General features: G+C 46.9%; 2 long non-coding RNA genes and 1 pseudogene across 5 annotated transcripts; 2 read left to right on the top strand and 1 right to left on the bottom strand.

Annotated features, from left to right (window-relative positions):
* The first annotated feature begins 12097 nt into the window (after positions 1 to 12097).
* LOC140515220 (uncharacterized) lies at positions 12098 to 13097 on the top strand. 2 transcript variants are annotated; one of them, XR_011970900.1, is made up of 3 exons: positions 12098 to 12295; positions 12393 to 12485; positions 12751 to 13097. It is a non-coding gene; the product is annotated as an uncharacterized lncRNA (long non-coding RNA). The 2 variants fall into 2 exon arrangements; XR_011970899.1 differs by having other exon boundaries at positions 12748 to 13097.
* A 4768-nt stretch (positions 13098 to 17865) lies between these two features.
* LOC140516344 (gamma-soluble NSF attachment protein pseudogene) lies at positions 17866 to 18714 on the bottom strand (annotated as a pseudogene).
* A 139-nt stretch (positions 18715 to 18853) lies between these two features.
* LOC140515430 (uncharacterized) lies at positions 18854 to 22975 on the top strand. 3 transcript variants are annotated; one of them, XR_011971025.1, is made up of 5 exons: positions 18854 to 19025; positions 19362 to 19444; positions 20820 to 20901; positions 21951 to 22487; positions 22734 to 22975. It is a non-coding gene; the product is annotated as an uncharacterized lncRNA (long non-coding RNA). The 3 variants fall into 3 exon arrangements; XR_011971026.1 differs by having other exon boundaries at positions 18865 to 19025; positions 21951 to 22219; positions 22734 to 22974; XR_011971024.1 differs by having other exon boundaries at positions 21951 to 22975.
* Positions 22976 to 23997: the final 1022 nt, after the last annotated feature.

Raw genomic sequence — 23997 nt, 5'->3', positions numbered from 1 at the left:
CGCAGACAATACTGAGACGTATGGGGAAACACAGAGAGATGCGAACACAGAGACTGAACGGGGCACAGAGACAGATCAAAAAGGACAGAAGCGCAGATGGTGACACAGGCACAGAAAGATAGGGACACATGGGAAGAGAGAGTAGAACACATGGATAGATAGGAGACACACAGACTCACGGGGACACAAAAACACACATATGGGGACACATAGACAGATGGCGACACATGGACAGGCAGATGGGGATACACGGACAGACAGACGAGGAGACATGGACAGGTGGGGAAACATGGACAGACAGATGGGGTACACATGGACAGATGACCAAACACGGTAGAGATGGAAAAACACGGACAGATGCATGGAGACACATGGACAGATGAGGATGTATGCACAGCTGGGGAAACATGGAGAGAAAGAACAGGGATATACAGACTGAGAAGTGATACAAAGACAGACAGGAGCCACATGAAGAGATGGGAACACTCATAGTGATAGAAACACACAGACAGACACATGGGGACAAACATACAGAGAGATGGGGACACGGACAGGTGGGGACACAAGGACAGAACAATGGAGATTCATGGACAGACAGATCAGAATTCAAGCACTGGTGGGGAAACATGGACACACAGGCGGGGCATAGACCAACGGAAGGGGAAACACAGACAGACATATGGGGGCACACAGACACATGGGGACACACGGATGGACAGAATGGGAAACAGATTGAGAAACAATGACAGCCACATGGGGACACATACGCAGACTGATGGAGACACTCAGAAAAACAGATGGGGACACACACATGGATGGGGCACACGGAGAGACAAAAGAGGACACAGAGACAGATGGAACACACAGACAGACACGTGGGGACACACAAACAGCCAGATGGGGACACAAAATCAGGACACTGGGGACACACAGAGGGTAAGACAAGTACAGAGAGGAGACACACAGACAGATGGACACTACAACCATTGATCCAAGGACATGGTGGTTACTGGGAAAATGTCCTGATGATTCTGAAACAAAACCCAGAACTTTTAGACCACAGGCACAGCAGGGGGCCCTTCCAAGGACCAGAACAGAGCCCCTCAAACCTGTCAAAAGAAGTTCTTGGGACCTTCAACATTTCCTCAACCATGACGGATATTAGGATCTCAACTAAATCACCTAAATCAGTTGCTCAGTGAGAAAGACTGTCAGAAAGCACAACAAGAGAGTCCATGCAGAGGAAGTCAGTATGCCAGCTACTTGGGCCTTACCAATGATCCTAGAGATGTCTCCACTTATTACACTTGATCCCAAGGCCATCCTTCAGTCTACAGGGAAAGTGGAAAGTGGAGCAAAAATGCAGCCCGAACATTGCCAAAATACGTGAAGAGTGTCGCCCTGGTGAACAAAAGTGAATAGTCAGCCAGTATCCACCCAGAAATCAGTCACTCACAGTAGGTACTGAGGATGGGTTTTAGCAGACACTACGGAAATCTATCTACAGAATGTCGATCGACCCAAGAAGGTTCCAGTATATACATGGAAATGACCAAAGTACCTACAGTGGTCTGAAATGAAGACCCAGGACACAGAAGGGGCATCTGCACAAATAAATCTAAGACCTACGGAACGATTCACAGCATAGGATCCCAACTGAGGTGCCAGTAGCAACACACTAAAATGACCCATGAACAGTTACTAAAGAGGAAACAGCCCCTTTATCAAGAGGGACCCCAGGAACTAGGCCACAATCCCCCAAATGAACTCTACAGGGAAAGAGGAGAAGAACATGCAAAAAAAAAAACCCAAAACAAAACAAAACTCAATCTGGTAACAAATTGCTTAAAAGAAATAGGCCCAGACAAATTTTGGATGCAGGGACCCTGGCCCTATCCCTCAGCCTAGAGAGAGCACAGACATGCTGAAAGAAACACAAGCAATGGCCCTCAGTGACCTCCAAGGAAAAGTACAGGAACCAACCAAGGGAGCAACAACCACAGCAGGAGGTCTTTCAAAAGTGTCTAGTGAAGGACATATGGGGACACACGGACAGATGGGCACACATAGACAGAGAGATGGGGACACAAGCACAGAGAGAGAAACAGGCATATGGGTACACACAAACCAATGGGGAGACAAGGACAGATGAGGATACAAGCACAGGTGGGGAAACATGGAGAGACTGATGGCAGACACACAGACTGATGGAAATACATGCACAGATACATGGGGACACAGGGACTGATGCGGACAGGGCTCTATCCCTTCCATGCGACCTTGCTGCCTGTTGTATAAGGGGAAGAGATCAGACATTTATTCTTCCACCTCAACTGGTCCTCACAACAACCCTGGGAGGTGCATTCATTATCTTCAATTTGCAGATGGTGAACTTGAGGCAGTTTTTAAACAATGATCTGACTAGGGTCACAGAGCTCTGCATTATCTGAGACAGAACCTGAACTCCAATCTTCTTGATCCCAGGGCTGGCTCCCTATCTACTGTGTCTGCTAGCTAAAGCCAATATGTCCATGTAGAGCAACATGCAAGACACATACAAAGTAGATGGGAGGTTCCTTTGGAAGGAGAGGTCCTAGTGGCCCGGAAACTGGCCAAGGCCCTGTATAGAAGGGGATGCTTGAAATGATCCTGAGAGAACCCGGGAATGCTGAGAAGTGAAGGAGGAACAGGAAAGCACTTTTGGGCCTGGGGGCAGTTGGTATAGACCTAGAGATAGGAGATGATTTGAATTGAGAAGCTCCTTGCACTCGTTTAATCCAGTTGAATCCATGATGTTTTGGACCAAGACAGCAAAGATGTATTGGAAACTTAGTCTGGGTTTCTGCAGCAGTGTTCTGCCTCCTCCAAATTGGGCACTCCACTGGTCTATCTAGGAATGAGTATTGAGGGAACTGGAGATTCAGAAGAGGTCTCATGGAAAGTGAGCTTTTATGTTCCTGCTTAGTGATTTACCTGACTGAAGGAAGCTTCTGCTTCCTGACTGAAGCCACGGATGATTTTCCTGCAGACAAAGGAATAGGTCTGCCTTAGGGATTAGAAAGTCATCTCTAGCCTTACTCCTAGAGAAGGGAACTGAGCACTTTCTGCTCTATCACTAGTGGCGCTCCTTTTGCCTGCTGCCGGGAGTTTCCTTCACATTTTGTTTGCTACTTATCTTACTCCACTTTCTGACAATATTAATTACCTCCCGCCATTTGCAGTGACTTCCTTTTAAACTTTCAGCTTTCTTGGCATAGCTGTCAAGCCTGGAGTTTCTTTGCCATGGAATTCTACATTCCATGGAATGGTATATCGAATGACATGTTTCCAGCAGATCCATTGAAAGTAGCAGCCCATGCATCTTGTCCCCATTAAATCATGAAAAGAGAGACAAAATTGGGAAACAGTGACATAATTCAACACGGAGAACAGGTTTTCTCGAGATCCAGTTTCATCCCTGTAATAAAACATCACTGTCTTCGACTTTGTGCTTTGTTCTCCTAGGTCACCATCTTAAAATGAGTCAAGTGCAACTGAGGGCAAAAGGGTCATTTTGGCATAGATGGTGTATTTTGTTTTCTTTGAAATACATGCTCTAAGGAAAAGACAATAGGAACATGAAGTGGTCAGTACAGGGGTCAGGCTGGCAATCAGAAAAGTGACTTCAGGTCTGGTTGGGAAGTCCCACCTGGAACAGCCAAGTCTCTCACCAGGAAGCTCCCCAAGTCCTGCTGAGTGAGGCTCATCTGTGGAGTAAGTTTTCATTCTGAGAGTTCTCCACTTCATTGACATGACAGATCCAAAGCAGAAAAAGAAAAAAAAAAAAGCACTGTCCAAGAAACACTCACCTTGAAGGCTTAGTATGCTGCTCTAAGTAAACTAATTCATAATTGCAGTATTTCTTTTTGGCAAGTAGAAGGGAGAGCAGAGGTGGATTTCCACTGCTGTGAAAATAAATACTCTGCTCTGTGCACAGTGACGTGGACTCATAGGTCTTAAAAGCACTGGTAGACCCTGGCAGGGGTGGAGAGAGGGGGCAGAAGGGACGATGGATAAGAATGCTTCTGGTGGACATTCTACAAAGGCATGCACATCCACACCATAAGAGCATCTGTGACTGGAAGTGAACATGAAAGCAGCACTAAGGAAATATGTCTTTATGACCTCATTTACCTTGCAACACTCTTTCCTAGGGCAGCATCATTCTGACGCATTTCAGGACATCCATTACATATGCTGGAGAAAAAGAAAATACATCTTTATTTCAACATAATTAGTCCCCCTTGTAAGCCTATATATGTTTTGCATTGAAGGATATTTTTCTGAAAGTGTTCTGAGTCTTCACCAAGCTGCCAGAGGGGTCCAGGATACTCAAAGCAAGTTTAAGAGGACCACCCCTCCATGGAAGGAATCAGCATTTGTGTATTGCTGGAGAGGCGGTCATATTGATGGGAGCTCGTTCTACTTTCAGTGTTCTTTTGGGAAGGAATAGAAAAGGTTTTTCCCTGATTCACATTAACATGAGAGCCAACACAACCCTGGAGGCAATTTTCTTTTAGGGGCTCTACATATAATCATATTGTGTCATGCAGGGAACACTCTAGAAATGTCCAGGAGAGTTCCGTCAGTTGTTTCCCAGTTTTGCAAACAGTCTGCATGTTTAATGGGTTACAAGTGGGAACAGAATTAGAAAGGTGGAGGAGAATTCTGAGACCATTTCAGTCCAACTCCTGGACAAGGACCTCCATTGCAGGAAACCAGCAAGAAGTCAGCTGGTCTTTGCTGCCCAAGTTCCTCGGCCTGGGGACCCACTTTGTCTTGAGACGATTCATTCCACTTTGGGATATTTCTAATTATTAGCAAGTGTTTCCTAAGTGAAGCTTCAAGTTCTACCTTCTTTCCAACCTCCCTTGGGAATGTCAGATGTGTCAAGGAATTTAGATGATTATTCTGTTGGACCTTCCTCAATCTGGCTCCAATTAACTTTTGGTAATTTAAATACTGTTGAATGATTTTGAAAAAGAAAATGTGTACAGGGAGAAAAGCAGGACAGGGATGGATCTGAGAGATGCTGCAGATTCCTCCTGCACAAGGCACTTCTGTCCCATCTGTGTGAGGTTAGGCAAAGCTTGCATTACTATGTCAGTGGCGTTCCATGCATCCCTGGTCACGTCTGTCTGTTGTCTGGTCCCATTTCCTCTCCAACTTGATTTCACTGCTTCACTGTATTTGGAATTGAAAGACCCAGAGGGCCCACCCAGCCTGTCCATGTTCCCTGTGGCCTGTCACCAGTTGGTTCCTGAGCAAGCTAACTTCTTTGTGCCCCAGGGCTACCTCCTATGTAAAATAAGGGGAATAGTCTGGGTAGACCTGCTCAAGTCCCATCCAGGTTAACTGCTGATCCTGTTCCTTATCCCACACCTGAGCCTCAAGCTCAAGCTGACTGAATGAAGTTCACTTCCATTTTCCAGGAAAAAGTCTAAGTCATTTGCAGTTTTTCAAGGTCTGGGCAATGTGTCTTAGAAGGTTAACGATGGGGGAGGCATGAAGAATGTCTCAGAATTTTTAGGTGTTTTATAATGTCATCCTGAGGAGTTTGGGCAGTCAAAATGTCTATTAATGTAAGAAGTATGTCTTGATGATCATTGGGAAAGGAGAGGGTGAGGAGTGGGAAAGCTGAGACTAACCTACTTGGTGGTTTTCTACTGGAACCCATGACTTGAGTCAGTAATTACCAGTCAGTAAAGGGAAAATATTTAACCATGCATGGAATGCATCTACTCTGGGAGGATGGAACAGAGGGGTCATTGGGAAGGTGGAGGATCCCAAAGGATTGCATGCACATTTGAAATAAAGAGGGTGAGAATAGGTATGATGGGACAAAGCACACACACACACACACACACACACACACACACACACACACACACACACATACACACACCAAAGACAGGTATCACAGAACTTTTTTCTTATTTGATTAGCTTTAATTTATTTGTTGCTCTAGGAAGGATAGGTTAACAAATGGTACATGGGAAAGAGAAAGGGAACCAATGTTCCCCTTCCTCCTCCTTGTCCTCCAATTTCTCCTCCCCTTCCTTAGTGTCCTCCTCCTCCACATTCTCCATCTTCTTCTCCTCCCCCTCCTCTTTCTTTGTTGTTGAGGCTGTTTCCTTGCTGCTGTCATAGGGGGACATGCATGTAGATGGTGCCAAAATACTGGTCCTCACGTTTTCGAAGCCAGGTACCTTCAGCACTGTGGTCATCTCCCTGTACTCCTGGTCCAGGTGTTCGAAGACAGGAGAAATGCAGACTTCATCCACTCCGTCTTGGTCTTGGTCTTCATAGAAATTTAGCAAAGTTACCATCGCCACATATTCGCTGCTGCTTTGGAAACTGGGAAAATAGGTACAGCTATCTCCCAGGCACTTGCAGGCGGCAGGGAAATCCAGGTCACACAGGTAGGCTAGACATTGTGCCAGGGCTCTCTGGTGGCACATGGAGAAGCTCTCTACCTCCACATACAAGTGCTTCTCCTGGCCTAGGGAGATTGCAGCGTCCCTGTAGCACTTGTGCCTCACTAGAAGCTTGGAGGCTCGGCCAGTGAAGTCCAGGGCCAGCAAGAAGCGGTCCTCCCCCTCAAATAGCTGGGATGCTCGCTGGTAGAGACATACCACCTGGTGTGGTATCTGGCTCTCCAGCAGCTGACTGAAGCTCCTCAAGGTGCAGGCTGCGGTGTCTGCCTCTCCACACTCCAGGTACCAGGAAACAGCGTGCTTCACGGCCTGGGCAGCCTCCTGCAGGTGGTCAGACCTGCTCAGGTACAGGCCGGCTTGCTCATAGGCCATTGCGGCACACAGGAGAGCTCTGTTTTTCTCGTGGGCCTCGGCTTCATTGAGGAAGGCTTCTGCAGCCTCCTCCAGCTTCTTGGCGCTGCGAAAGGCTAAGGCAGCCTGCTCGTACTCACTCGCAGCCTTCCCATAGTCGGGCTCCCATCTCCACAGCCCAATGGACATGTATTGGGTGGCCTGGGCCATATGCCCCAAGGCCTCCTTGTTTTTTTGTTCTTCCATGTCCCTTGGCTGCCAGCTGCAGGAGAGGAGGACCTGGGCCAACAGGGAACTGCCTGGAGAGAGAGAGAGGGAAAGCCACAGCTCACCCCAACAACAGAACCCAACAGAGTGTGGAGTTGAGCATTGTGGGGGAGGGGTGCAAATGGAACATCCCATTTACTCCATTAGAATCCCGACAGAGGTCCCCAGAGTCAGAGCCATGGTGGAAGTGGGGTGGGGGTGTAGGGCCTCCTGTGTCTCTGGAGAGCAAGAAGGGCCTCTCCCAGCAATCCATCCAGGCAAGGAGGTGGCTGAACCAACAAAGAGGGAGTCTGTACAGCATTCAGCACTGGGTAGCCAAAGACCTGGGCCAGACTGGGGCGACAGAGAAGGGCCAATGGAGAGGCAGAGGGGAACACAGGGTGGGGGAGTGGAGGAAGGGGATGCTTCCAGGGAGAGCCACAGGGCTCAGACCTAGTAACTAACACATCACACCCCTCTGGGACCCTGAGAACGTGCCAAAGAACTGGAGGGGTGGGGATCCTTTGGAACAGCAAAAAGGTTGCTGGGAACCACAAAGGACCCCAGGGGAGGGCGGCTGCTGGGCAAGCTGTTAGCCTGGCCATGGGTTAGCATCTATCTCTTGATTCATCTCTGCAGTCTTTATAAGTAGCTTTTAAATTTCAGGGGAAGTTTTTAATCCTAATTGCTGAAAGAAAAGAGAGAAAAAAAAGACATGTCTCAAGGGTATGCTTTGAGAGGGAGGGAAACCCCACAATGTCCATGGAAAGAGCATCCCAGTCACAGGATCACAGGTGTGGAGATGGGAAGGGACATCACACTCCATTAAACTCAACAGAGGAGGAAATGGAGACACAGAGGTTAAAGGCCTTGCCCAGGGTGACACAGCTACTAGGGGAGGCTCAATTCAATCCCAGGTCCCCTGACTCCCCCAGTCCACAGTTGTGTCCTCCACACTATGCTCCCTCAGATGACATATAATGATTTTAAGAAAACAAACCTTTCTGTAGGAGGTTTATCCAAAAACTTTCAAAGTTTTTTTTGCTAAGGCCTACCAGATCCCACTGAGAAAAACCAGAAAGTTGGTTCAGAATCTTCAGAGTTTCTTTGAATGGGATCTAAGCTGAGTTTCAGGCAAAGGACTCAGAGACCATGAGCAAGAGGAGCTGATTATTGGATGGAGAGAGTCTAACTGAGTCAGAATTCTGTGTAGGAATTGAAAGTTGGGGAAAAAATCTGAAAGGTATCATGCAAGTTGTATCACCTCTGTCAGAAATGCTTGTCTGGGTCAATGCAAGCCTTGAAGGAAGAAGGAAGCTTTCAGACCATATTGGTCAAACCTAAAGGGTGGGCAAAGGGTGGCAGGACTTACAAAGAACTGCCCTGTAAGGCAGAAGCAGAGAATCCCTGAAGGAAAATAGTGGTGCTTTAGGCTGGAAAGATAACATAATGGCAGGTTACAGAGGTGACAATAGCAAAGTTAGGCATTTGTATCCTGTACTGCAGGCTCTAGGGAGGTGTCCCAGAAATCTATCCACAGATGGCCAGTCAGACCAGGACAGATCCAGCATATAGACAGAAAGCATCAGAGGGTCCTGAATGGCCTGAAATCCAGACCCAAGCAAAGAGAAGAGGAATCTGCAACACCAAAGGCTAAGAGGGAAGTCATGATTCACAGCAGGGGTTCCACCCCAGGTCCTAACAGCAAACCATTGTAGTTATCCATGGACAATGACTGTAGAGTAGACAGCCCCTGCTTCAAGAGGGATCGGAGTACTTGACCAGAATTCCCCAAATGAACTCCTCAGCGAATCGGAGATGAATGGCAAATGACAAACCCTATGCGGGAACAAATTAGAAAAAAAAAATACGAGCACAGGGAAATTTTGGATGGAGGGACAAAGATACTATGTCACAGTTTATAGGTGGACCACAGAGGAAGTGTTCCGCTCAACTGAACACACGCAATGGGTCTGAATGCCCAGGAGGGGGAACACAGGAACAGAGAAAGCGGGAGGTCCTCCAAGGGGCTCTGTGGAGGGAACTCCACAGAAATTGATGTGCACACATGGTGCTTTCTGCGAAACATCTCCTGGGTTACAGGGATCATCTGTGGATGGGCTAAGTCCCCACAAACTGTGTGATAGAGCAAAAGAAATTCAATCTGAAACAGATCTCTTCGTGAGAGCGGGCAGTCACAGTGGGGGCCCTTCCAGGGAACACAAAACAGATCCCTTCCAATCTTGCAAAGAAGTTCTTGTGACCTTGAATATTCTTTGAATCGTGACTGACAATAGGACCTCATCCAGAATCCGCTCAATCACCTGCCCAGCAAAAAATATTCAGAGAGTTCACCAAGAAAGCTCATGCAGATACAGTCACTGAACCGGTTATTTGGCTTTTAGAAGTGACCCTAGAAATGTCTCAACTGATTAGACACGGTCCCAAGGCAATCCTTCTGTCTAGAGGGAACGCAGAAAAAGGACCAGAAGGAAGTGAAACGGAGACCGCGATACAGAGAAAGAGAATCTCCCCAAAATCCCATGCATGCCAAAGCTGATTATAGCCAGGGGACATACATTTCACTCTTGGCCATATTCCCTCACATCCATTCACCAAGAGTCTGCAGAACTTGGAAAGACCAATGGACCAATAGAAGCGCCAGAACCTTGTCAAAGCACCTGATATGTGTGCCCCTGGTAAAGAAAAGGGAATTGAGCGTCAGAATACACCCAGGATTCAATCATTCACACTGTGGTAAGGGTGAGAATGGGCTCCGGCAGACACACCAGAAGTCTATGCAGAATGCCTGGCGGCACTGTGCAGTTTCAGTGCAGACATGGAAATTAGCAAAGGGGCCTAAATGGCCTGAAATCCAGAGGCAGGAAAAGAGAAGAGGAATCTGCAACACAAAAGGCTAAAATGGAAGACAAGTTTGACAGCAGGGAGTCAGAACCCAGGTCCCAAGAGCAATCCACTCTCGTGATCTACGGATAGTGACTGGAGTGTAGACAGCTCCTGTTTCAAGAGAGATCTGAGTACTTGATCAGAATTGCCCAACAAAGGAGATGAATGGTCAAAAACCATCCCAACTCAGGAACAAATTGTTAAAAAAATTGAGCCCAGAGATATTTTGCATGGAGGGACACTGAGGCTATGTCTCACCTTGTTAGGTGGACCACAAAGGAAGTGTTCTGCTCAACTGATTGCAAGCAATGAGACTCAATGCCCCTTTGGAGGACCCAGGCAGCTTCCAAGGTGCCAGGTGCCAGAGCAGGAGATCATCCAAGGTGCTCTGTGGAGGGAACCCCACAGACATTGATATGGGGACCTTGCAGTTACTGGGAAAAGTCTCCTGGGTGAGAGGGAGCTTCTGTGGAAGGGACAATTCCCTACAAAATATGTGATAGGGCAAAAAAGGTTGAATCTGAAACAAAGCCCTCAACTTTGAGCTCACTGTCACCATGGGACTACATCACTCAGTACAGATGATTTCCCTTCATATCTGTCAAAAGATGTTCTTGTGACCATCAGTATTCCCTGCATCATTACTCACAATAGGATTTCACCCAGAATCTACTTAATCAGTTGCCCAGCAAAAACGAGTCAAAGAGAACAGCAAAAAGCCCATGCAGAAGAGTCAGTGAACCAGCCACTTGGAGTGTAAAATGACCCCACAAGGGTCCACCATAACTAAACGTGATCAGAAGAAAATCCTTCAGTCTAGAGGGGAAAGCAGGAAGTGGACCAGAAGCTCCTCAAATGAAGACCCAGATATAGAGGAAGGAAATATTACAGAAAATACCATCCATAGGCCAGGCTTTGACAAGAGATGGGCCAACGCTGGAATCTGGGCCAGAATCCATAACCTGGACACACCAAGAGTTTGTACACCTGATAAAACAGAATGATGGAAAATGACAGCTTGAAGGAGGCCAGAATTTCCCCAAAGTATGCCCCTGGTCAAGAAAAGGGAACAGACAGCCAAAATCCACACAGAATTATATCACTCACAGTGGGTGTGAGGGTGAGCTCTAGGAGACACCCCAGAACTCTATACACAGACTGCCTTTTAGCCATGGACAGTTCCAGTGCAGATATGGAAAGCAGCAGAGGGGTCTGAATGACCTGAAATCCAGACCAGACAAACAGCAGAGGAACCTGCAACACAAAAGGTAAGAGGAAAGTAATGATTCACAGCAGGGAGTCAAAGCCCAGGGTCCAACAGCAACTCATTGTAGTCATCCATGAACAAAGGTGATCTGTCTAAGTCTTGTTTTGAATTGCCTTACTATTACTATCCTTTTGTCAGCAGGGGTAAATTTGAATGTAACATAATCATGCCTTGGTTTCTGTCCCTTCAGGTTTTACAATTTTCATTCACCTTCCAAAGGTGGGGAAGCCACAGCTGTTGTTCTTCTGAGCTCGTAATTTCCATAGGAACAGCACAGTCCACGTCTTCCATGCTCTCCTTTCAAATGTGTACGTGACTTTCCCACTTACCCGTGCTGACTACCGGCACAATTGTCATAGATTTGGAGTGAGAAGGCACCTTAAAACTCATCTGGTTCTAAAAGTCGCGTTTGTGCCATCACCTTCCCAATAGAAAATCAGCTTATTACCTTATCCTAGCAGAGCAAAAGCTGGAGGCAGCACAGCTCCCTCACTTGCAAATATGTACTTCCAAACACTAAGCAATCAAAAGTACAGCTTGATTGATTGACTGACAAGAGTATACCCCATTGCAGAGTGTCACGCATGAAGAAAGTTAAAGGCATGTCAGATTTTAAAGTTGGTATTACCATTTATGGTGAAAAAAAGTCAGTGTCACCACTGTTGGGTTTCAAAACCCATAGGACTAATTTTGGTTAAAAAAGGCAATTTAGCCTTTTTATGCCAAGTAGGACAGTACAACCATATTTGGTAAAAATGCCTCTACTGTGAGCAGTTGTTGAGATGTCAAGCATTGTTGGGTCAATGGGAGTGTCACCCCTACTGTGGGTATAAATAGAGGGCCAGAGCTCCGTGGAAAGCCTAAATCTGGGCCAACAAGTCTAAGAGGGAGGGTATCAACTTCCCTCCCCTGGGAAAGTGAGTGATAACCCAAGAGTCCTGACCTAACTGAAAGTAGAGGCTCAAGGTTTTGTACTGGTCATTCTAGATATTCTGAGTTAAAATAAAATCTCAGTCCCTCTACAAAGATTTTCACGTTGGAACTCAAGGTAGTTTACTGCTCTTTCTAGACTGTTGAGTAAAAATCTCAGTCCCTCTACAAAGGTTTTCAAGTTGGAACTCAAGGTTGTTTACTGCTCATTCCAGATATTCTGAGGGAAAATCTTGGCACCTCTACAAAGATTTTCAAAAACAAGACTTGGCTTCCAGACTCTTAGAAGCATGACATTCTCCAGTCAGGTAAGCACCCTTGGCTCATTGATCCTCACCCCCAAACGTTAAGAACTTAAGGTCATGCGGACGTATCCTACACGTTCAAAATGACGATACAAGTAGACACGTACGGAGTAAGCAAGTTCCAACTTAATGTAGTTTCTTACTCGTCATGAATTGAACTTGTAACATGGTGTTTTTGATGGAGGAACGTATAGTAACCTCCAGCTTTGGAGAGCCTCACATTTCCAGGGGTCAGGAGGTATTTTTTAATCTATTCATTTTGCAGCAGCAGCAGGAGCAGCAGGAGCAGCAGCAGCAGCAGCAGCAGTAGCACTACCAAGTCTCTCTAACCAAGATCCTTGTAAGACAAGATCTTCCTCAGTGTCAGGTTCCTGTCAGACAATGTCACTGTCCTGGGGCTGCAGGTGTGCTCTGGATTACAGCACGCAAGACAGCATGGCGCCAGTGAGGAATAACATCCTGCAGCCTCTTTCCAGCCAGTTAAGGACACCTCTGTGACGTGACGCTGATCATCCTAGATGCGCTCTGCATCTTCTGCATCGTGCACTCAGTCTTCTGTCTTTTCCTGGCTTTCCTCTGTGTTGGTCACTAAATAAAGTGATTGATTACGAACAATTCGAGATTTCTCGTGTCTTTAATAATCTTCATTTGTCGGTGCAACTGAACTATCTAAAACTCTGAATTAACTGGCATTGTATATAAGAGTAACTCTAGACTCATTCACAGTAAAATTCAGAATAAAACACTGATAATGCCCATTGGGCTTCACTTCATTGGGACTAGAAATCGAGGCATAACGTAGACAAAGGGACAAAATTATCTCTGCAGGGAAAATGGTCTATTTGTAACTGTCAATACCCAAAGATAATTAATAAAAATCAGACCTCATGTCACAAAAGGGAGGGATAAGAGACATGTCATTCTAAGCAACAAGATGGTTTAAAACTCAGTCAAGATTTACCAGAAATCACAACACTTTAGGAAAAATATTGATGAGAAGCCACATTACTTTGTGGATCAAGGGCAACGAACGACGGATTATGCCCCCAACTTTTTCCACAGCAAAAATCAGTTGACAGAAATAAAGAATTTCAAGGAAATAAAGAATGCCCTGTTCTACAAGATTCTCAAGCGCTGGAGGGTGTGGCAGCACGTAGTGGAAGGTCCACGTGGTGCCAGGAGGTATGTGTCAGGTGCCTGTTCCTTACAGACCAGCCAAACTAAGGACAGCAGGCTGGCCACCAGTTGGTTTGTCCACCACAAATCAATATTGGATACAGGGAAGGAATGTAGGTTCATTAAAGGACTGGCTTGGAAGAAGTGCATAATTCAGAAAACTCAGGTATGGTAATAGAAGAATCTGGGATATACTAATGTTGATATACTGTGCTCCCAGCACAAAAGTTCCCTTCATAACTGCACATGCCATCCCCTATCTGTGAGTTTTAATGAGTCCCTACAGCACAAAGGTTACCTTGCCAAGGGTAAGGGTTCTTCCTATCCTACCTCTGATGCCTCCATGCTATTTCGGTCATCTCTGATTCTCTGTGTCCCAGACAACATTCTAGGATTTACCAAGCTAATTTGCACACTCCAACTTCTGAACATGGAGAGTATCACAGGGAATACTGGCACATATGCACCATGAAAAAGTGGGCAAAGTTTGGCAGCCAAGGTCAGACCCATCCCCAAGCCAGTGCAGCTACAATTTCTCATGCTGAGGAGATGAGATCTTTGTCACACTGATTATTAAAATTAAGCATTTCTGTGGTACTGAGAGTGCTGAATTTCCTTAGCTAACATTTCTCAAGAGGTCAGACTAGAGAGAACAACTCAAAAGGATTTCACAACAAATAATCTAAGGAAAACTCTTGAGTACTATTCTCTGTCTCTCCCCCCAAACAAGCTCTGTGAAATCTTGGGGCCATGTCATGTGATGTAATTTTATAACATGGTCTGACTATAGAGGGATGTACCAGAGATGTAGAAGACTATCAAGATGGTAAAACAGGTTCTTCTTCATTTGCTGAGCTGGGGCTGGCATAAGCATGACAGATTAGCTTTCTTCTTCCTCGTGCTGCCTTCAAACCCAGCCTTTAGAGGCTTTCTTACATCCCCTAGGGGTGAATGACACTGGTCTACTCAGTGAAGCTCAGGAGCATGGCCTGGATTCTGATACTGGGGGAGTCTCTGCCCAGGGTGGATAGCTACAGCCATCTCCAGGAAGTTCTGTGTCCTGGGGACACTACTGCTAGGCAGGATGGAGATGGACAAGTCACCATTGGCCTTGGTGGGTTCCAGACTCACCTGCAGCCTGCCCTGCTCCTTTTTCTGGAGGGTCTGGACAGTTCCACTGTAGACATGGAAAGCAGGAGAGGGGCCTGAATGGCCTGAAATCCAGACTCAGGCAAAAGAGAAGAGGAACTTGCAGCACAAAAGGCTAAGAGGAAATTCAGCATCACAGCAAGGGCTCTCAACCCAAGTTCTACTAGCAAAGCACTGTAGTGATCCAGCAGCGCTGACTGCACATAAGAAAGCCCCTGCTTCAAGAGGGACCCCAGTACTTGGCCAGAATTCAACAAATGAACTCCTCAGCGAAAAGGAACCCAACCCAGGAACAAATGGGTTAACACAAAAGGAGCCCAGAGATATAGACGGAGGGACACTGATGGTATGTCTTCGGCTACAGGTGGAATACAGAGGAAGTGTTCTTCTCAAGTGAATGGAAGCAACGATCCTCAGTGCCCCTTATGGGGGACCCAGGAACCTTGCAGGGTACCAGGTGTCTCAGCAGGAGGCCCTCCAAAGGGCTTTGTGGAGAGAACCCCACAGAAAGTAATCTGGGCACATGGTGGTTTCTGAGAAAACCTTCTAGGCTGCAGGGAACATCTGTGGATGGGCCAAAAGCCAGCAAATTTTGTGATAGAGCAAAAGAGAATGAATATGAAAAAAATCCCTCAACTTCGATCTGGCTGTCACCATGGCATCACAGCACAGAGTACTGAACAGATTCCCTCATATCTGCAAAAAGTTGTTCTTGTGACCTTCAATATTCCTTCAGTCCTGACAAACAATAGGATCTCAACCAGAATCCCATTAATCAGCTGCCTAGCGAAAATGAGTCAAAGAGAGCAACAGGAAAGCCCAAGCAGAAGCATTCAGTGAACCAGCTCCTTGGACAGCAGAATGAACCAAGAAGAATTTAAAATGAATACACATGGTCCAAAGGCAATCCATCAGTCTAGAGGAAAAGCAGCAAGTCACCTCATAGCTCCTGAAATGGAGACCCTGGTATAGAGGAAGATAATCTTATAGAAAGTCCAATGCCTGGGTCAGGCCTTCACCTCAGGGGGGCCTACGGTGTGATATGGGCCAGAATCCTAAAGTTGCACCTGCCAAGAATTTGTAGAACACATAAAACACAATAATGAAAACCATAGGTGGAGGTAGGCTAAAATTTCCCTGAAGTATGTCCAGGGTCAAGAAAAGGGAACAGGTTGTCCAAATCCACACAGAATGATATCTCTCACAGTGGGGCTAAGGGTGAACTCTAGGAGATACCCCAGAAATCTTTCCTCAGACTGCTTGTTGTCCCTGCACAGTTCCAGTGTAGACACTGCAAGGAGTGTAGGGTCCAGAATGGCCTGAAATCCAGATCCAGGAAACAGAAGAGGAATCTGCAGGACAAAAGGTCAGAAGAAATTAAGGATTCATAGCAGGGGTTCCTAACCTAGGTTCCAGGACCACCCCACTGTAGTGATCTGTGAACAATAACTGGAGAGTAGACCGTACAAGAAGGACCCGAGTACTTGGTCAAAATCTCCCACATGAACTTCCCAGGGAAAAAGAGAAGAATGGTAAAAAAATACAAATCCAATCCAGGAACAAATTGGTCTAAAAAGTGAGCCCAGACAGACCTTCGTTGGAGGAACACTGATGTTATGTCACAGCCTATAGGCGGAACGCAGAGGAAGTGTTCTGCTCAGCTGAACATAAGTACTGGGCCTGAGTGTCCAGTAAATTGTCCAATGTGCCAGCAGGCACAGCAGGAGGCACAGCAGGAGGCCCTCCAAGGGCCTCTTAGGAGGGAACACCACGGAAATTGATCCAAGCACATTGTGGTGACTGGGATAATCTCTTGAGGTAGAGGGAGTATTGGTGGAAGGGCCCATTCGCAGCTAGGCACGCCATAGAGAGCCAGATTATGAAAATGAAACAAAGCCCTCAACTTAGAGCGAGTCATCACAGCAGGGGGCCCTGCCATGGACCACGGAACATATCCTGTCACATCTATGGAATGATGTCCTGGTGACCTTTAATATTCCCCCAGTTCTTACTGACAATAGCATCTCAAACCAGAATCCCCTTAATCCCAGTGAGAAGAAGTGTCAGAACACTCAACAAGAAAGTCCACGTGTACAGAGAGAAGAGCAGGACAGGGCTGGGTCTGAAAGATGCTAGATTCTTCCTGCACAAGGCACTTCTGTCCCCTCTGGGCGAGGTTAGGCAAAGCTTACATCACCATGTCAGTGGTGTTCCATGCCTCCCTGGTCTCATGTCTTTCTCTCATGTCTGCTCCCATTTCCTCACCACCTTGGTTTCACTTCTTCATTGTATTTGGAATCAGAAGACCCAGAGGGCCCATCCTGCCTGTCCCTGTTCCCTGTGGCCTTTCCCCAGTGGGTTCCTGAGCAAACTAACTTCCTTGGGCCCCAGGGCTACCTCCTATGTAAAATGGGGGGAGCAGACTGGGTGGACCTGCTCAAGTCCCACACAGATTGACAACTGATCCTGTTCCTTACCCCACACCTGAGCCTCAAGCGCAAGCTGACTGAATGAAGTCCAGTTCCATTTTCCAGGGAAAAGGCTAAGTCATGTGTAGACTTCAAGTTCTGGCAGAATGTCTTAGAAGGGTAAGCGTGGGAGAGGCAGGAAGAAAGTCTCAGCAGTTTTCGGTGTTCTAAAATCTCATCCTGAGGGGTCTGGGCAGCCAAATGTCTACGAATGTAGGAAGTAGGTCCTGAGGATCATGGGGAAAGGGGACAAAGAGGGGAATGGGTGTGGGAAAGCAGAGAGTAACCTAATTGATGGCTTTCCACTGGAACCCATCACTTTGAGCAGGGAATTACCAATCCGTCAAGGGAAAATATTTAATCATGGAAGGAACGCATCTACTCTGGAAGGACGGGACAGGATGGACAGTGGGAAAGCAGAGGAAGCCAAAGGCTTCCATGCACGTTTCAAGGAAAGAGGCTGAGAATAGGTATGATGGGAGAAAGCACGCTAACACACATGGCAGGTATAGTAGAACTTTTATTTTTTTTAACTAACTAGCTTTTATTTTTTTAACTAACTAGCTTTAATCAGTTCATTGTTGAAGGAATCACAAGTCCTCGACGTCAGGTACCTTCAGCATTTTCATCATCTTCTTGTACTCGTTGTCGAGGTGACGGAAGAGAGGACAGCCGCAGATCAGGTCCACTGCATCTTGGTCCCGGTCTTGATAGCAAGTCATCAAAGTTACCAACAAACCATACTCGCCGCTGAATGGGAAAGTTGGAAAACAGACACAAGTTTCCTTCAGGCACTTGGAGGCTGCAGGGAAATCCAGGTCACACAGATGGGCTAGACACTCCAACAGGGCTCTCTGGCGGCCCAAAGAGAAGCACGCTACCTTCATACACAAGTGTTTCTCCTGGCCTAGGGACATCGCAGCGTCCCTGTAGTTCTTGTGCCTCACCAGCACCTTGGAGGCTCGGCCAGTGAAGTCCAGGGCCAGCAGGAAACGGTCATCCCCTTCAAGGAGCTGGGATGCCTGCTGGTAGAGATACACCACGTGGTGCGGGATGTGGCTCTCCAGCAGGTGGCTGAAGCGCCTTAAGGTCCAGGCTGCGATGTCTACCTCTCCACACTCCAGGTACCAGGAGATAGCCTGCTTCACGGCTTCAGCGGCATCCTCCACGTGGTCGGACGTGCTCAGGTACAGGCCGGCTTGCTCGTAGGCCATGGCGGCACGGAGGGGCACTTGGTTTTTCTCGTGGGACTCGGCTTCCTTGAGGAAGGCTTCTGTGGCCTTCTCCACCCTCTTAGCTCTGCAGAAGGCTAAGGCAGCCTGTGCATATTCGCTAGCAGCCTTGCCATAGTCTGGCTTCCATCTCAACAGCCCGACGTGTGTGTGTTGGATGGCCTTGGCCATATGCCGCAGGCCCTCCCTGCTTTGTTGTCCTGCCATGTCCGGGGCTGAGCAGGCGCAAAGGGGAACGATGAGGAGAGAGAGAGAGGGAGAGCCACAGCTCACCCCAGTCACAGAACCGAACAGAGTGTGCAGTGGAGCATTGTGGGGGAGGGGTGCCAATGGAACATCCCATAGATTCCAGAAGAATCCTGACAGAGGGCCCCCTAGTCAGAGCCACAGGGCAAGCTAGGCCCGGGGACAGAGGGCCTCCTGGACCTGTGCAGAGGAAGAAGGAGCTCTCACAAGTGATCCATGTGGGCAAGGAGGTGGCGGAACTAACAAGGAGGGAGTGCGTAGAGCATTCAGAGGTGGGTAGCTAAAGACCAGGGCCAGACTGGGGAGGACAGAAAAGGGCCAATGGAGAGGTAGAGGGGAACACAGGGTGGGGGGAGGGGAAGGGGGTCTGTCCCAGGGGAGTCACAGGGATCAGACCTTGTAACCGGGAGAGCAGCTGCTGCTGGCCAAGCTGTTCACCTGGCCAGGGCTTACCCTCTATCACCAGTGATTCAGCTCTGTCAGTGTTTATAAAAGCCTTTTAAATTTTGGGAGAATTTATTTTCATACTAATCGCTGAAAGAAAAGAGAGGGGGGGGAAAGTCATGACTCAAGGGTCTGATCCTATGACCGTGATGTTGTTTCCACAGGACCACAAATGTGGAGCTGGGAAGGGACATCACAGGCCCTTAAACTCAACAGAGGAGGAAACTGCAGCACAGAGTTTAGAGAGGTGACTTGCCCAGGGTGACACAGCTACCAAGGGAGGCTCAATTCAAACGCAGGTCCCCTGACTCCCCAAATCCAGAATTTTATACACTACACTATACTCCCTCTCATGATATAGAATGATTTGTTTTTTTAAGTATAAAAGCTAGAGATTTATTGTAATTTTCTCGATAATAAATTATCCAATTGGCTATGATGCTTTCCCACAACTGAACACCACCTTTCCCATTGACTAGTACCGAAGTTGGCACTTAACCAGATTGAGGAACAAGGCAGAAAGAGCAGACGTGAATATCATGGGAACTCAACTTACACTCCTTGTGCCTGTGTACTGCACATTATTCTTGCCAAGGAACAGTGTCTGAACAGATTAGGGGGGCAATATGGCCTCCACAACCATGTCTGAGGCACGCAGTTACAGAAGTAACAGAACTGAAATTCAGTATTTCCCTTGAAATATCAGTCTGCGCTCATGTTACTTGAACACCTTTCAGTTTTTTAAAACTGTACACAAGGGAAACAAACTGACCTAAGTGAATACTGGACCAGGCAATCAAATACATGGCTAAGTTCTAGGTCATCTTTGAATTGCTCCTAGAGGAATGTACCACCCAACAGTCTGAGAATTAGCCACATAGGATTTCTCTAGAAGAAAGGCTGTAGAAAGAGAAGCCCAACGGGCTTACTGCATAGTTGGAACAGTTCTTTATCTTTTCTCTGTAAATTTCTACATTACCCAATATCCATTTCAATTCATACAGATGTTTGGTTACCAGGTACAATCCTGGTCCAATTTGGAGGCAGTTTTCCTCCAAAATGTCTCCTCTCTGAGCTTCTGAAAAGCGGAATGCTCACCTATTCTTATAGGACTACCAAAACTCTTTGGAAACTAGTGGCTCAGAAATCATTTTTAATTCACTTATTACCTGTGCACAAGAGAAACAGCTGATAAACCCAAAAGAAAGTTTAATGTGCCCATGTTGGTTAAAAGTAATTGAAATCTCAGGACCCTTTCAGTGAAAGTAACATTTCTAATTACCAATCACTGGGCATGTTAGAATAGCTATGGTAAAGCTCAAAAGCCTTGGGCAAGAGCGCTTTCTGCAAATAATACACCACTTCTTCAGTCTGCACAAAGACTACAAGGTAATTGACAGCTGCTCTGTGAATGTTGAGAAAATGTTACAATGTAGCTTTCTGTACAATGAAATGTACACTTAAGGGCTAATCAGGATCAGCATTTTGACTATACTTTAAATGAAGTTCCCTAAACAGCACTTCTGCTGAGAGATGTGTATCCAAGTTGCCTTAAGATTCTACATAACTAGAGAAGAATCTGCTTTCATATTTAATTGTTCTCTGTCCTTTTTTGTTACAAGGGTCCCGCTTAGATGATTCTCTTGCAATGGACAGCTTCAGATGTGCATACTCTATGGTATACCAGAGGGGCACAAATGTTCAGTAAGTGTATGAATAACACATCACACCCCTATGGGGTGGTGAGGGCATGCCAGTGAACCAGGACCGCGGTCCTTTGCAACAGCAAAGTGGTCACCAGGGACCACAAAAGGTCATGCGGGAGGGAGTCTGCTGGCCAAGCTGTTAGCCTGGCCAGGCACTACCCTCTATCACCACTGGCTCAGCTCTGCCAGCCTTCATAAATGGCTTTTAAATGGCAGGGAAATTTTTAAACATTAATTGTTTTAAAAAAGAGAGAGGAAAAAAATGACTCAAGGGTGTGCTTGGGGGAGGGAAGCCCCCAAATGCCCTGTGGAAACAGCATCACAGTCCTAGGATCACAGGTGTGGAGCTGGGAAGGGACAGCACAGGCCATTAAACTCCTCACAGGAGAAAATGCAGGCACAGAGGTTAAATGACTTGCCCAGGGTGACACAGCTACTAAGGGAGGCCCAATTCACACCCAGGTCCCCTGGTTCCACAAGTCCAGAATTTTGTCCACTGCACTGTGATGATATATAATGATTTTTAATAAAGCAAACTTTCCTGTAGGAGGTATATCCAACAACTTTTAAACTTTGTTGTTTTGCTAAGGCCTACCAGATCCCATTGAGAAAAACCTGAAAGATGGTTCAGAATCTCCCAAGCTTCTTTGGATGGGATTTAATCTGAATTCCAGGCAAAGGACTCAGAGAGCCATGAGCAAGAGGAGCTGATTATGGGAGAGGGATGTCTACCTGAGACAGATTTCTGTGTCTGGGCTGGAAGTTGGGGAAAAGATTGGGAAAGGAATCACACAAATGGTAGCGCCTGGGCCAGAAAGGCTTGGCTGGGTCAAGTCAAGGCTTGAAGGAAGAAGGAAGCTTTCAGGGAATATTGGTCAAAAACCAAGGGCAGGCACAGGATGGCAGGAAGAACAAAGAACTGCGCAGTAAGGCAGAAGCACATAATCCCTGAAGGAGACGAGTGGGGCTTTAGGCTGGAAAGATAGTATAAAGGCAGGCTACAGAGGCCACAAAAGCAAAGCTAAGCATTTCTATCCTGTGCTGCAGGTTCTAGGGAGGCACCCCAGAAATCTATCCACACATGGCCAGTCAGCCAGATCAAGTGTATACATGGAAAGCAGCAGAGGGGCCTGAATGACCTGAAATCCAGACCCAGGCAAACAGAAGAGGAATCTTCAACACAAAACGATAAGAGGGAAGTGATGTTTCACAGCAGGGGGTCCTACCCTAGGGCCCAGCAGCAACCTGCTGTAGTGATCCATGCACAATGACTGGCCAACAGACAGCCCCTGGTCTAAGAGGGACGTGACTACTAGGTCAGAATCCCCCAAATAACCTCCTCAGCTAAACAGAGAAGAATGTTCAAAAGCAAACCCAACCCAGGAACAAAGTGGTTAAAAAAATACGTCCAGAGAGTCTTTGGATGCAGGGCCACTGATCCTATGTCAGGGCCTATAGGTGAACCACCACGGAAGCGTTCTGCTCAACTATACATAAGTAGTGAGCCTGATTGCCCAGTAAGGGGGACACAGGAAACATCCAAGGTGCCAGCAGCCACAACAGGATGTCCTCCAAGGGGCTCTGGTGAGGGAACCCCAGAGAAATTGATCTGGGCACATGGTGGTTACTCAGAAAAGTCACCTGGGTTAGAGGGGGCATCTGTGGAATGGCCAGTTCCCTGCTAAGTATACCTTGGAACAAAAGGCGATGAATCTAAAGTTAGAGTTAGTCCATACAGCACAAAGGTTAACTTGCCCAGGGTAAGAGTTCTTCATAGCCTGACTGTCACTTGCTTTCTATTTCTGTCATCCTTGATTCTCTGTGTCTCAGGCAACATCTGAGGACATATCCAGTTACGTTTCACACTCAGACTTCTGAACACGGAGCGCATCACAGGTTATTCACATATATGTACCCATCAACACTTGGGCAAAGTTTGGGCAGCCAAGGTCAGATCCATCCCCAAGCTGGTGCAGTAACAACTTCTCATGCCCAGGAGACTGGATATTTGTCACCCTGATCATTAAAATTAAACATTTCTGTGCAACTGAGAGTGCTGAATTTCATTAGGAATCATTTCTAAAGAGGTAAGACTAGTGATAAGAACTCGAAAGAATTTCACAGTAAATAAACTAAGGAAAACTCTGAGTACTACACCTGCGTCTCCCCACCACCACCAAACAAGCTCTGTGAAATCCAGTCCCTCACAGTGGGGATGGGAGTCAAGATGAGCTGCAGCAGGCGCACCACAAATCTCTGTAGACTGTGTGTTGGCTCCAGACAGTTCCAGTGTAGACATGGAATGCATCAAAGCAGCCAGAATGGAATGAAATCCAGACCTAGGGGAAGAGAAGAGGAATCTGCCACACAAAAGGCTGAGGAAATTCATGCTTCACAGCAGGGGTTCCCAACCTGAGGTTCCAACACCAACCCAGTAAAGTGATCCTTGAACAAAGACTGTAGAGGAGACAACCTGTGACTCAAGAAGCACCCGAGTACTTGGCCAGATTCCCCCCCCCCCCCACACACACACCCCCCAAAGACAGGTATAACAGAACTTTTTTCTTATTTGATTAGCTTTAATTATATCATTGTTCTAGGAAGGATAGGTTAACAGATGGTACATTCCATGTAGAGAGAGAACACGTTCCTCTTCCTCCTCCTTTTCCTGCAATTTCTGCTCCCCCTCCTTAGTGTCCTCCTCCACCTTCTCCATCTTCTTCTCCTCGCCCTCCACCTTCTTTGTTATTGGGGCTGTTTTCTTGTGGCTGTCAGACATGGGCATGCATGTAGATGGAGGTGGCAAAACCCTGGTCCTCATGTTCTTGAGGTCAGGTACCTTCAGCATCACGGTCATCTTCTCATACTCCTTGTCAAGATGTTTGAAGACAGAAGAACCGCAGACCTCATCCACTCCGTCTTGGTTCTGAACTTCATAGAAATTCAGCAAAGTTACCATCGCCACATATTGGCTCCTGCTTTGGAAACTGGGAAAGTAGATACAGCTGTCTCCCAGGCAGTTGTAGGCAGCAGAGAAATCCAGGTCACACAGATGGGCTAGACATTGTGCTAGGGCTCTCTGGTGGCACATGGA

Source organism: Notamacropus eugenii, chromosome X (genome assembly GCF_028372415.1).
Source record: "Notamacropus eugenii isolate mMacEug1 chromosome X, mMacEug1.pri_v2, whole genome shotgun sequence".
Taxonomy (NCBI): domain Eukaryota; kingdom Metazoa; phylum Chordata; class Mammalia; order Diprotodontia; family Macropodidae; genus Notamacropus; species Notamacropus eugenii.
This window is presented reverse-complemented; position numbering and strand designations above follow the sequence as displayed.